The sequence below is a fragment of the Poecilia latipinna genome, unplaced genomic scaffold (assembly GCF_001443285.1).
Source record: "Poecilia latipinna isolate Pla-1442-1.1 unplaced genomic scaffold, P_latipinna-1.0 Scaffold26, whole genome shotgun sequence".
Lineage (NCBI taxonomy): Eukaryota > Metazoa > Chordata > Actinopteri > Cyprinodontiformes > Poeciliidae > Poecilia > Poecilia latipinna.
Genome location: NW_015112642.1, coordinates 298,076 through 312,720, shown reverse-complemented (window position 1 = coordinate 312,720; position 14,645 = coordinate 298,076). Strand labels below are relative to the sequence as shown.

The 14,645-nt window shown below is 37.1% G+C and overlaps 1 protein-coding gene across 2 annotated transcripts in view; it reads right to left on the bottom strand.

Moving 5' to 3' along the window:
* The window catches only part of gpr158a (G protein-coupled receptor 158a), a 91,220-nt gene that overhangs the window by 61,042 nt on the left and 15,533 nt on the right, over positions 1 to 14,645 (bottom strand). The window lies entirely within an intron of this gene.

Here is a 14,645-nt window from a genome sequence, read left to right as displayed (position 1 = left end):
ATTTGCATATTCATATTTTATGAAGATTATAAAAGCAAAAAAAATACTTTTAGCACGACGTAATATTTGTAAGAATTAACAGATGCATAAAAAGTCTTGAAACTACAGACCATATAAAAATAAAGCCCATGCTCAGCTGTGTGCAGGAATGATGCTACTCTACATTAGCAGGAGTTAATCATGTTGCTGTTTTCACAACAAGCTGAAGGCAAAAATGCATCAAATCATTGAGAAATAACGAGGTGTGCAGTAAACGGTTACAGGATCTTCAGCTGCTGTTCCTGATAAGGCGACTACCCGTCAGCTGCTGACAGCTTTTCTAATGATAAAAACAAATCAGTGTCTGTTACAGAGCTGACATCTTCATTACCTGCAGAGATAAGCGAATACGACCCATCTCATTAACTCTGTGTGACAGTCACGTGTCTGAGAAACTCCCACAGATTGTTGCAGGTTGTGCGGTTGCACCCCGGGCCCCCCCTGCGGCTCCGCTCATAGCGGTTAGCATCCCGGCTGTGACAGCTGTCAATCAGGCACACTGTGACAAGCTAATTGCCATCGGGACGCCTGCATGGCCACCGGTGAGGACCTTTTTACGGACGCGCACCATGCTGTTAGACCAGCAAGCGATAGCTCAGAACAGAAACATGCAAAACACTCAAAGCCCCACATTAGCATGAGGTTTAATAACTGAATTTAGATCATAGTCGGCCTGTCACCATCACAAATCATACAAATGTGATTTTTAATCAATTTAAAACCATTTTTGATCAATTTAGACTTGATTTAAATTGCAAAAATGTATTGATAATAATTGGAGATGGTATAATTCTGACTGTCAGAGTTGTAATTATGAGAGTCAAAGTATTATAATGAGATTCCTCTTTACAGAAAAGGTGTGAATTTCTACCTCATAATTTACTTTGGAAGTCAAAATTATGACTTTTAAGTTTGTAATTATGACTTAAGCTCAAAATTACAACTTTTAAGTTCAAAATTACAACTTTAAAGATCATAACTATGACTTCCAAAGTTGCCGCTGGGCTTTTTTCTTTTATGGCAGAGATGGGCTTCCATACTCTTCAGCTGAAGTGCTTTAGGAATACGTTGACATGAGTTGAGGCGACATTATGCATGATGGTGTTTTAAGCTCAGCATGCTGACTGGGAATATTATCAAGCTTCTGTAGATGTGAGTAAACATCACGACGTCACATAACATTAAAAGAGAGAGAGATGGCCGCATTCAGCACGGCACCAGCTGAGCTGCAACTTTGCAGCAAAATTCACCTGCAAGTCATAAAATGACAGATTTTCATCCTCACCTCCTCTGGATCTTGTTTCTATCAATCAAAGCAATAATTAAAAAAAATGCTGCTTCTAGTTGATACTTTAAAAAGAGGTAAAATGCTGAAGGTTTACAGTTAGAGAACACGAGTGACGAAATATTTCCTGGTTTTTTAAAGGTTTTATTGGCAATAGTGGCTGTTATAGAACAGAGGAAAATACACTTTATTTTGCATCATGATATATTTTTAGTTTTATTTGTTGGCTCACTTTAATATGTTTAATAGAAGAATGCATTAAAATATTCACAGCTTTTAAATATTGAGGGAAAGAGAATAATACGAAACACTGTAAAATTGTAATAGCTTGACTCAAACTTTACTTTTATTTATTCAAAGTAAAGAGAACTGAGTCATTATACAAACACATTAATGCATGAAAAAAGTATATCTGATAGTTTTGCTGAGTTGAAAGAACTGTTTAAAAAAACACTAATAATGATTAGATTTTTTAAACACTAATAATGTTTAAAAATCATCATTAATGTTTATTAAACATTATTAATATTTAATAAACATTAATGATGTTTATTAACATTATTTTGATAATTAATAATGTTCAAAAAACATTATTCATGTCTAATAAACATTAATACATTATTAATGTTTATTAGACATGAATAATGTTTAAAAATATTATTGTTTTTAAAACATTATTCAAATTTTTTTTTTAAATATTAACAATGTTTAAACATTTATTAAGTAATGTTTAAAACAAAAAATGTTTTTTAAACATTATTATTGTTTAAAAAGTAATTATTAGTGTTTTTAAAAACTGGAAATTACTAATTTCACATATTTTTATTAAGGTTTTTTAATGCTAAATAATTAATGTATCAATGTCAGAATTTTAGGCTTTAAAATAATAATTTTATCAAAAACATAAAAAAATTTGCCACTTACATTAAAATATCACTTTAATTACTCATCTTACGTCTGAACCTCCTGCACTTAAACGTCCACATGTATCAAACACGGCTCTCCTCTTCGTCTTCAGATTAAATAAATCAGGGGAATTAAATTAAAAAACAACTCAAAGTGTAGCACTAATTGCTGCTGAGGCCAGGGGTTTCTACCTGACCAGGAAACCAGAAACTTGCTTATAATTCTGCCTGCTAATTAGAGCCCTCTGAATCCTCTTCCTCTCTCTTTGAAACAAGCCCACGCTCTTCCGGTCCAGCACAGCGCCTAATCAAGCTCTAATAGGACTCGGCAGATATTTGAAATGACCCTACAGAGTGCAACATGAAGCCTGCGGAAAGCTTATCATCAAGTAATTACAGACTGAACTATAGAATACGTGAACAGGAAGGCAGAAGGAGGGAAAAGAGCCATCCATCCTGTACCTACAGTAACGCTGCCAGGTGGGCTGCAAATTACCAAGTCAGCACAAGAGGGAAATGGAGACAGACGTAGCGTCAAATGAAGGAGCAGTAAATGAAGAGGCAGTGGAGAGTCTACTAGCATGAAAATACAAGCCTGTGGTTCTCATCAAAGAAAAGCACCAAACTTTTATTTTATTTGTTGCATAACAATAAGCAGAAATATCACTTTTAGGGTTAAAAGTTGAAGTGCAAAACCCACTTTTGTCCCCTCAACTTCAATAATATTTAACTAACGCCACAAAACACTAGTTAGTTGCTTTTGAATCATAAGAAATGAAACGTTGACCAACATATTTAAAATGTGTAAACATGATTAAATCAACAGATTTTTGTGTTTTTATGACGTAAAGCACTTTGAACTGGCTTGTTTCTGACTCATTTCCAAAACCTCCTGATTATTGAGTCACACTGAGCAGAGAAGATATATCAGGAGGCAAAGTCAACATCATAAATCCGATGGCGATGATACTTTATCAACCATCTGTCTGCAAATATTACACATTAATGTTGCAGATTTTTGCCATCCATGGTTGTTTCCCACATAAGATTCCTGCCCTGTAATTTTATTACATCAGCAACTACATTAACAGCTCAGAAGAGACGCGCAGTCCCTCCAAAAATCCCAAAGAATCTCTAAAGTGAGGAGCATAAGAGGTAACCAGTGGCATCTCGTCTTAAAGGGGCAGTATCATATATTTTCCAGGCACATATAGCCATTTCATAGCACAATCAAGTAACCGAGTTACCTCGAGTAGTTATAAAAAAGATAGATTCATCAAATATGCAATTTAACGCCTTGAAATTGGGTCTCTGTCTCTTTAAGAAGTTCCTACTCTTTGACACTCCGCCTTCAGGAAGTCATCACAACAATGTTCCTCCATTAAGCCTTTAACATTGTTTTTAGGAGTATTTCACTGAGAAGTAGGCTTTAAAATGAGCTCAGCAGACTCCAGGTTCCAAAAGGTGTTTGCTAATTGCTGCTGCTGCTAGTCTGAAGGAGCTGAGAGGGGAAGGCCCTATGAGACACTTCAGGTGTGATTTTGATGAGGGAATAACATAGTAACACGATTTAAAGCTCAAAAAGTAAATTTTACTTCACTATATTCACCTTCGATTTACAAGTACCATCAAATATGTATACAGATTATATACATTACAAATAATAAAAAGTTCCATGTTTCTATTTTTGCACATCAAAAAAGTTAAAATGTAATTAAAATTGTCAAAAAACAATATATTACAGCTAACATTTGAAAAGAATACCATCTATATTTTCTATTAATCCAAAAAATATGTATATTGTCTGTTATAAAGAGTAAAATATTTCTTTCTCTTCTTCCTGCTCAATGTTTGCTGCTTTGATGTGCAGGTAACTTGCTTTAATATTTGCCATTTTGTAGCATATAGGGGTTTTATAATGTTTGAGTAAACCGAGTCTAAGCTGCTGCAGGCAAGAAACACAAATAGATGGAGACTAATTTCCATATTCATAAATGTGTGCACACTAAATGAGGTATAGAGTGAAATATGTGCCAACTTATATAAAATGCATGGAAGACATCTTAGTATGTCATTTTATTGAGCTTTTAGGGAGTTTTATTAGTTTTATTTTTTCCTCTTTTATCCTCCACTTGTCCATTTGTTTCATTTTATGTAGGCCGATGCAAAAAGATGGACAGGACAGAAAATAATAGAATAAGCAGCCAAAGTGAAAGCTTTTCTAAAACTAATTCATTGATCAGGAATATTTTTCAAAGATTTTTAAAAAGTTTGGAAGAAACATATTTAAAAATCTTCACTTGCAAAGTATACTGTTTGAAATTTCTGTGCATTTTATTAGTATTTGTATTTATTAGTATTGTAAGTATTTAGTAAGATTCAGAAAGCACCTGTTATGTTCCAAGAAAGTAACATCTTACTTTTGTGAAAGTACAAATTAAGTTTAGAGAAACTGGGCCAGAGGTTGCTAGGTAACGGGCTGGGCTGGGCCAGAGGTTGCTAGGTGACGGGCTGGGCTGGGCCAGAGGTTGCTAGGTGACGGGCTGGGCTGGGCCGGAGGTTGCTAGGTAACGGCACAGAGCCCGTGGAAAGTGACTTAACAATCGAGGTTTCTGAAACGGCTTTTCTAGACACTAAAAAACATCTATTTATTACCAAACAAGGGCTTGGTGGTTTTCTTAAGCAACTGGACTGTTTTTGTCAGCAGTTGAGACCAAAGGGTAAGTACAAAATTGTGTAAAATATACATTTTGCATTTAGTCTAGTTTCTAGTGCAAATATCTTAATAGACTTGAAATAAGACAAAACTTACTCAGAGGTAAATTTTTAACAATATATGGGAGCTTGTTTTAAGTAAGTGAATTCTTAATATTAATGAAAAAGTACTTGTTCTGTTGGCAGATTATTTCATTTACAAGGCAAACCTGTCGTATAAGTGAACTAATACTATGGTGCCAACAATTGCATCAATAACAATAACTCAGAATAAAACTGCATCTTTAGATTTAGATTTAGACATCAAAATCTTTTAATTTAGATTTCTATTGAGTAGTGAAAATTTAAATCACTTTTCTTCAGCTTCACAGTTGTGAACTACTATGTGTTGCATAAAATACCAGTGAAAAACAACTGTAGTTTGAATACTTTTGTGAGGCTCTGTTCCTTTTCAAATTAGGAACTGAGCTACAGCTATATTTACGTGCAGCAGTGTTTTTGTGTGTGCTGATAGAGAGTAAATGAGACAGAGAGGGCAAACAGAGAGCATTTTGACGTCAAAACGTTTGCTTCAGGCTGGGATTGTACCACATTTCCATTTTTTTTATTCTGAAGGCTGAATAAATTGCTCCAGCTCTGAACAGGATTCCAAGCTTGTGCACCTCAGATGTACAAACACACAGGCAGAAAGCTCTGAGACATTTCAGAGGGCTGGATGAACACAGCCAGCAGCCATCCAGGCCTTTAAAAGAGGTCAACTATCAGGAATTACCCCGAACAGAGAGGCACGGACAGCAGGGCTTCGCTTTGGGCGCCGTCGAAAGAGCAAAACCCAGACACTGGCGAGATAAGCTCTCCGGCCAAGAGGGGGCTTAACGCCGCCATCAGGCACAGCTCCTGATGCACACAACACACTCCATGGGATATCGCTTTCATAATGACGTTCACAGCTTAAGGAAGAGTCACAGTTTCCCACTAAAGTGCCTGAGAGCTCCTTTAAATATACACTTACTTACAACACAGCGTCAGAGGAGCTCAAAATGTTCTCAAAGCGCTCATTAGCACAAAGTTCCTACATAGTTAAACAGGAATAGGAGCACATGGCAATTAACTTCTAGTATTTTCAAAGAGTAGTTAAGAAGAAGGTTCTCAGAAGAGTTCAAAAAGACAGAGCCCGGATGATTATTTCTCAACTGAGACATTTAAGATTATGCATTTTCCTTTTTGATTCACCGCAAACGATTTAGCTGAATTGCAAATAAAAACCCCTGAGCTGCGATAACAAATGAGAAGAAAATCACAGTTCAAAAGACTTTAAAGATGACCTGTTATGCTTCCTTGAACAGGTCTGGATAGGGCTATGGGTTTTACAAGCATGTTCAACAAGTATTTTGCACAAAATCAATCTTAGATAATCAGATTTGAGTCTGATAACTCTGTATATTTTGAGCTCCTTTCAGATTGAGCTGTTTAGGGCGTCTTCACTTTAAATCCAAATAAGCTGCTGCTGGCCACACCCCCCAGCTCAACGTTTACTCTGACATGCTAAAATGGCTGCAAACAGATGCGCAATTATACAACCATTCATCTTTGAGAAGCAGAAGTTTGCATCTACATAAACAGTAAGAGGAAAACCTTCTTTAACTAAAGAGGCTCCCAAACATTATTTGTACAGCTGTAAAACCAAAAAATGTTTTCACAAGTCCAACATGTTTAGAGAAACATAGTGATGCTCTCAGTATTTGTTCAGGACCAGCATAATAAATGTAGGTTAACTTGAATTCAAGGGCGGTTCTGTTTGTGCACTCCTCTGTTTCCTTTATATCAAAGACTGTTATCAACTCTGACACATAACCACAGCTCTGCTTAGATCACAGCTGATAATTAGCAATTACCCTATTTAAAGGGTCCTGAATGTACTCTTAACAGAAAACATTGCAGGAATCTTCCCAATTACGATGCGTCAAGTCGTTTCTTTTCACCCAATCTGCAGAGACGAGATCAGCGGGTTAAAAAGGCCACAGCTTGTTGTTACTCTCCACTTGACACGGGTCCCTCGAGGGGAGCCCTGCCCCACAACCGCGCTGCGTTTCCAACAGCAGGGGAAGTCCCGAGACGCCAAAACGAGCGCTATTTTTACTCTACAAAACATGATCCGGCCTGGAGATGAAGCGCTGAGTAATTTTTTCTTTCTGTTTCTGAATGGAAGCAGAGGGAACACCCGAGACAGGGAAAACTGTGAGAGAAACAAGTCTATGAATGTTCCTCGTTGCTGCACAACTAACGCATGTCACATCCACACAGGGGACAGTGGAGAGAAAAACAAACATCGGTGAGGAGTGGCTAGAGATTATATATACATGTACATCAGCAGAAGAACTACAATTCATCCTAAAGGGGAACTAAGAGTGGATTCACACCAGCCCTGTTTAGTCTGCTTTAATCAAACTATAGTCCGTTTGTCCAAGAAGTCCACTTCATTTGCGGTGGTGTGAATGTGCAATCAAACTCTGATGCAAACTAAAAAGGTGAACTCTAGTCCGTCTTAAAAAAATTAAAAATAGGTATCAGTTCGGTTGAAGAGAACTCTGGCACAGTTTGAATGTATACATGAATGCCAAGTTTACCGGAAATCATTCAAAAAGCCGAAAGCAGACTATGGAACAAGGCATTCTGGGTAAATACAACCAAATCAAACGCATGAGTCTAACACTAGCAGGAGAAATGGCTTGTGGTCTTTGACCAAAGACAAAAGAGAAATACTACAACCGCAAAAATCCACTGAAATCACCAAAACGGTTAAAGATGTCAGAAGTTTGATAATATGCCATATTTCAAAAATAAGTATTGGTTTTGGTGATACTTATTATTGTTATCAAATTGATATTAAAATATGCAGTATGAAGTTTTATTTATCTGTGTTCTTTGTTGTTTTTAAGAGGCTTCTAGCTGAGAAACAGAGGTGTATTTTAATCACAGTTGGTCCATTCAGACGGAAAAAAGCTTTCAAATGAACCAAATCTGATCATTTATGTCACATTTTCTTGTCAGGTCATCAGAAAGCTGTGCAGGCAGCATTTTTACACTTTTATTCAAGTGCTCTACATGTCCTCTTGCAGGCCTGGCAATGCAGACAAAGAATTTGTTATCACAGCAGGGCATACAACACAAGGCCATTGTGTGATGTGTTTGATCCTGTAAGACATGGAGGCTGCAGGTACAGATTGGAGCACAATGAAAGGCTCATGACCTGAAGGGTCTGTGTTGTAGATTGAAACTGTTCACTGTCAGACTTTCCTCTTGTCTCAATGCTTGTGCATAACTGAGGTCCACAATTCTCTTCATAATATCTTGGATGGTGTGTTTTGAATTTTCCATTAGGTCTGGCATAGGGGTGCACCGACAAATTGACAAGTCGATTATTCGGCCACAATTTCCTTAATTTTGAGAAATCGGCGATCGGCCGATACATATGACGATCATATCTACTTTGGCAAAGGTCTAAAAGTCAACTGCTGTCCTCTTTTGCTTCCCATGAGATATGTTTGATTGACAGACCAGCCCACCAGGTCATGGCCGCACATTTGCAGTTAACTCAGTAACTTTCTTGAAATCAGTATCAGTCAAAATCTGAATGAGCAGGTCAGGCGTCCTACTCTCCCTCAGGATCATTTACACCCAACAAGTTTTTCATTCTGCACGCAGTCCGGAGGGGTTGCTCTGACCCTGTGTGCTCTTTTATGAAGTTTTTTGTTTGTGTGGTTCTGGAAACTGATGAGACAATCCCTCCGCTTCCCTGTTGTCCGACCGTGACATTTGCCGCACTTCTTCTCATCGCCACATTAAGACAGGGAAGGTTAAGGATTGGTAATCAGCTAGAAAACTGCAACAGGTGCACCTCCCGCCAGTCTGACAAGGTAGCTTGTTTGAGGTTTTATTATAATTATTGAGCTATACTTATTTATTATTATTTTATTTTTTTATTTATTTGACTTGTCTCTGAGAGTTGCTACTTTTTAAATGTTGCTTTCTTTTGTGCACAATGACAATAAAATGAATTCTGATTCTGACCTGAAAAACATCCAAATTCCCATTTTGCGCCTTTTCTGTACATCCATTTGGGGCTCAGCTGCTTCTAAAAACAGCCAAAGCTTTTTTGGCAATAAGTTAATGTTTTTTTGTGTATGGAATATGAGCCATTTCAAATACGTCCAGATTTTTTGGTCACATTCCACAAGCACTGTGCTGTTACCTAGCAACCCCAGCCAAGCCCAGACTTGTAACCTAGCAACCCAAGTGGAACTCCAGCACATTTGATAAGCTGGTTTTACTGCTGTATATATAATGGTTGATAAAAAAGACAAATGTTTTGCTGACTTATTTTTGGTTGTTCTTTAACACATATCAATATTTTAGCTAATCTGACTGACACACAACAGGAAAATGTTTAGTTTAATTAACAAAGTGAGGAAAAAAAGGTCACATCTCTTTTTTTGTAGCATGAGCAAATAGTTTGTTTCCATTTTATTTGTGAAAAACACACAATGATAATCAGAGCATTTTGTTGGTGAAAGCTCCAGAAAAGATTTTGAGGGTGTAAATGATGATTTCTGATTGGTGGTTTCTGCTCCCTTCATTCAGCAGTCGTTTTTCTGGCGGCCGCAGTAATCATTTAAGTTATGTGTCACTGCCTTTCACTGGCTCCGGTTCCCCAGGGCCCAACCACTTGTTCTGAGCAATAAGCTAATTGATTGAAACATTCATCATCATCCAGGACCACGTTCTGCCATGAGACGTGCCCCGAGGGCGGCCATGTCCCAACGAGCGACAAAACACACTAATGAAAGTGCTGACAGTGAAAGATGGGAGAAAATGTTCACCTTCAACAGCACAAGTTCGCTTCTCAAACAGGAAATCCAGTTGCATTTCTAGATGACCATTTTTGTGTTTGTTATTAACACAATTTGGTTATGAGGCAGACGTACAAACATTATCAAGGGAATTGTTATGTTAGCACTTAACTAAACAAATGCAGTCAAACTTAATTAATTAGAATATATTGCTTTTGACATGAAAGCTCCTATAAATCAAACATGAGTTATATTTTGTTTGCTGGGGAAAACTGTGATATTAAAAACCAAACACAAATCTACAAGTAAAAACTGAATTTATGTTTGTCAGATTAAAAGCACCTTTTGAAAACAACCTAGCAGGTATCAAATATATTTTTGAATATTTTTTATTGGTTCATTAACTGTAAGCAAGAATTAATCATCTTTAACACAAATAAAACCTTTAAGACTAATGTCTGAGGTGAAATAATCATTACAATGGACTTAACTTGGGAGCTGAGTTCCAAAAGTGCACAGACTTTTCATTAATATTATAATTTACACTCATCAGAAGTGCTTGCTGATTTGTGATGTTACATTCGGGAGGGATGTTAAAGAGCTAATTTAACAAAAAAACCACAGCTGGAATAATGTTTTTAGCCCTTTAACTGGTTTTAGAAGCAGTAAAAAGAAGAACAAAATGTTATTTTTGGCATAACAGGTCCCGTTTAAGTCTTGAAAGATCGTTCCTGAAAAGCAGAAAAGCAGAAGTGGAGCCTCCTGCACAAACAAATTACCAAAAATTCAAATTTGTCTGCACAAAAACTGCTGACATGCAAAAAATGTAATTTCATATGAAAACGTTCACTGGACAAAGGGATTCTTATTTTTTAAACCAGCTTTAATGCTGTTTGAATCAAATAAAACATGTTGCATATCTTGAATTAAAGAGTTTATTTTCTAACAGTATGTAACAGAAATAGCATTGGTTCATTTTTATCAGTTTCTACATTGCAGATGTGAACATTTTTTTACTTCAGATATGTGATCAAAGTTAAAACCATAGCAGACCAAGTTGCATTTCCAGAAGGTGAGCCGTCCCTTGTCACATCTAACTTCCCTAACTTCCCTAGAAAGCTGTAACAGATATGGCTATAGCTTACTGTAATTTCTATTTGCACAGACATGTAATTTATCTTTTGTTTATGGAGCCGGCATGACACTAATGAGCACTTGTGCACAAAGAAGCTGTCATACAGGGAAGAACGCACACCGCCGCGCGCTACGACCACAACGACGTCTTATCAGTCGAGCAAAGTTCAGACACACTCCTGCACTGACACAGATCTGTGTTTTTCAAACAAACATGCCTTCAACCATGTGTTTCCATCTTTACACACACACACACACACACACACACACACACACGGTCAAAGCCACTCTTCTTGAATATACGAGGAGAGTGGAAGTACTCAGACAAAGAGAGTGATTAATTATTAACAGAGGCTCACTACCATACATTACAACACATGCATTATGAAGGAGGTTCATCTGCAGAGTGTCTGTGAAATCTATCAGTCTTCAAGAGGCTGAAGCTCGTTTCACTGGCTCACCTCATCTGGAAACGTTAATAAGCTTCAATAAGTCTAATAATTGGGAAACTGTTGCGTTTTCCATCTGTAACTGTCAAATCCTGACCTTATGATGAAATGTCAATCTTTAATTTCTGTATATTTCTCTTTAAATGTTTGGCACTAACCAAATAAATCATTTCAGAAAAAATGAACCTCATAGCAGGTGTGGAGAACGGAGGTGGAAGTATCATGCTTAGCGCTTTGTCTAATGCATAAACCAATATGTTTACCTGTAAATAAATTGTTTTCTCCATTAGACATCAATATGTGACCATTTCTTATTTAAAGTGGTCTGGCAGAAGAAAACCTTTAATGCTGTAGGCTGCTAAGTACATGAACAGGCTTCATCCTATTCATCTTCTGGTAAACTCTGGGCTTTATCTCATTTTTTCCCAATATTACATGTTTACTTTTATAGTCTCTCTTTGGTTAGATATGTTTTTATACATTTTACTTCTGTGATGATAGGTTAAGGAAAAAACAACATGCTTTGGTTAAAAATGTCCCTTTCACCAGCTAACAAATGTAAATTGTAAAACTTTGTGCTGATTAAAATTTGACAACGGCTGAATGTTTAACACTAAGGCAGGGAACAAAATGAGAATAACCAAAGTTTGAGCCAGAAAACCTGCTAAGCCTGGTGGCCAGTCATTCATCCAGTGGCCCGTCGTGTTTTTGAGTTAAAAAATGTTTAAAGTCAACAGGAAATTTGAAAATATTACTTGATAAGGTAACACTTTATTTGAAGGGGGGTGAATAAGACTGACATGACACTGTCATAAACATGACATAACACCTGTCATGAACATGAATAAGCCTTCATGAATATTTATGACTGTTGTCATAAAGCGTCATTCGGTAAATTAAGACACTTTTAAAACAAAGTTGACATCATTCAAAATGTCTTTGTTATGACAAATTGACATTAACCAAGAAATCATTACTGATATAAATTTGTTATAAAAGTATTAGGTAACTTTATGTTATTAAAGGTAAAGTTTAAACAGTAATGATTTATTGGTTAATGTCAAGTTGTCATAACAAAGACATTTTGAATAATGTCAACTTTGTATTAAAAGTGTCAAAATTTACCAAATGACGCTTTATGACAACAGTCATAAATATTCATGAAGGCTTATTCATGTTCATGACAGGTGTTATGTCATGTTAATGACAGGTGTTATGTCTTGTTAATGACAGTGTCATGACAGTCTTATTCACGCCCCTTCAAATAAAGTGTTACCCTTGATAATTATGTGTTATTGAAAGATTGGAAGATTAACACCTGAACACCAACTATAAAGGCTTAAAAATGCAAACATTTTATAAAGAGTTAAATAAGAGTTAAATAAATAAACAATGCTAAGCCACATACATTTCCTCTACTCTTTCATCTCAGTTTCCATCTGCTGAATGTTTTACTTGGGTTTTATGCTCTGACCCTGGAAGCAGACTCTTGAGACTTGAGCCTCTTTTTGTTGCTAATGGGAACAAACTTACTCTGCTTGTTTCATGCAAGGTGGTGCATTCAGTGTCAACAGACAAAAACACATCGTATTTCATCGCAGGGCGGCCTTGATGGAGGTAATAACTGAGACGAGTTGTAGCTGCCCGTCATAAAACTTCATGAGGAATCTTTATTCCCTACAACCATTTTTTCAAGCAATCTTTAAGAATCTATAATGGAGAATGATGGAATGTTTAAATTTATATTTAGAGTTTGTTTAATTTAGTTCTGATACAGTTTGTGTGGTAAGGTACTTTGTTATGTCTCTTTGTAATGTTTGTAAGATATTGAAGCAGTTTTGTGTTTAATCTAATTTTGTTAAGGAATACCATTATATCTTTTATGTAATGTTTGCAAAGGATTTTTATTGTAATGTTTGGTGTGGACCCCAAGAAGAATAGTCTCTACTACAGTAGAAAATAATGGGGATTCCGGCTGTAACGATTCCTCAAATGATTCGAGGAACTTTTAAAATTCCTCAAGAAAAATTATTTGCCTCGAAGCTTAGCTAAATTATGTTTTATTATTTAGCGCACCGTGTTCCGGCCGGATGATTATTTACGTTGCGCAGCACTCTCTCTGCCTCCTATGAGTTGTTGATGAATGCTAAGTGTTAGCAGCATAACATCCAATTTTCAAGTTTGGTCCAGAGAATACGGAGGTATTTCATTGAGTTATGATAATGTCCAGGTTTTTGTCGTTTTACAGGGGACTAATAAGAATCTTTAAAATAACTGGTGCCATGCCTGGAGTACATCAGCCTCTCTTGCTTCCTGGCAGGGGCGCAACTACATATTATTCATGTGGATGCGAAAACATAAATGGGCATCCCTCAAAAGGAAGGCACGTAGTACAGTCGCTCTACCCCCCACCCCCCGAGATGAAGACACGTGAAACGTAAAACTCGCTACATTTACATTTACATGTGCGTGAGGTGCAGGACCGTAAGGGCGCGGTGAAGTGTATGTGAAGGCATCATCGGCGTGCCGCCCCCTCCAGACGGGGTTTGGATGCCCCCTCTGGTGCAGCGCCCCTATGCGTTGCATGTGCTGCATACCCACTTTTTGCGCCACTGCTTCCTGGTGGTCGGTTTAGAGCGAACGGCGGCGAAGTGCGCAGCGGGTGCATTTATACCAGTGAGCAGATAAACTGAACACTGCGGGCGACTGCGCTGTAGTTGATGCTTAACATAACTGCAGCTTTACGGACAAACTGGAAAGTAAATTTCATGTCATCCCGGTCTGAACAAATGGGTGGCGGAGCGCATAGTGGCGGTACAATCTATCGTGGCTGATAGATGTTTCTATGTGACGAAGGAAGGTGTCAAATCCCATCGCTAACATGGGCACAGAAGCTATAGATGGCTGGGCAAGTTCATCTATTAAACTGACTGAAGATGAATACATAAACTAAAAGTAAATGCCTTTGTGAACTACAGAAAAGTAATCGTTAGGAATCCTTATATATTAAAAATCGGGCTGATATCCAGCAGTAACACTGCTGTTATGGCAGTATTTACCAATATTTTATTTTATAAAATGTATCATTTGATTAATCGTCAGAATAACTGACAAAATACCCATTTACTAAAATAACTGTTTACAACACCCTGATGGGGCTCCTTAAATAAACAATCTGCAGCTTAGCAGTTGCAACCTGCAGTCAGTTTGCTAGACATTGATGGAGAACTCAGAGCGTACGTTTGTGTTCATAAATTTAAAAAGACAG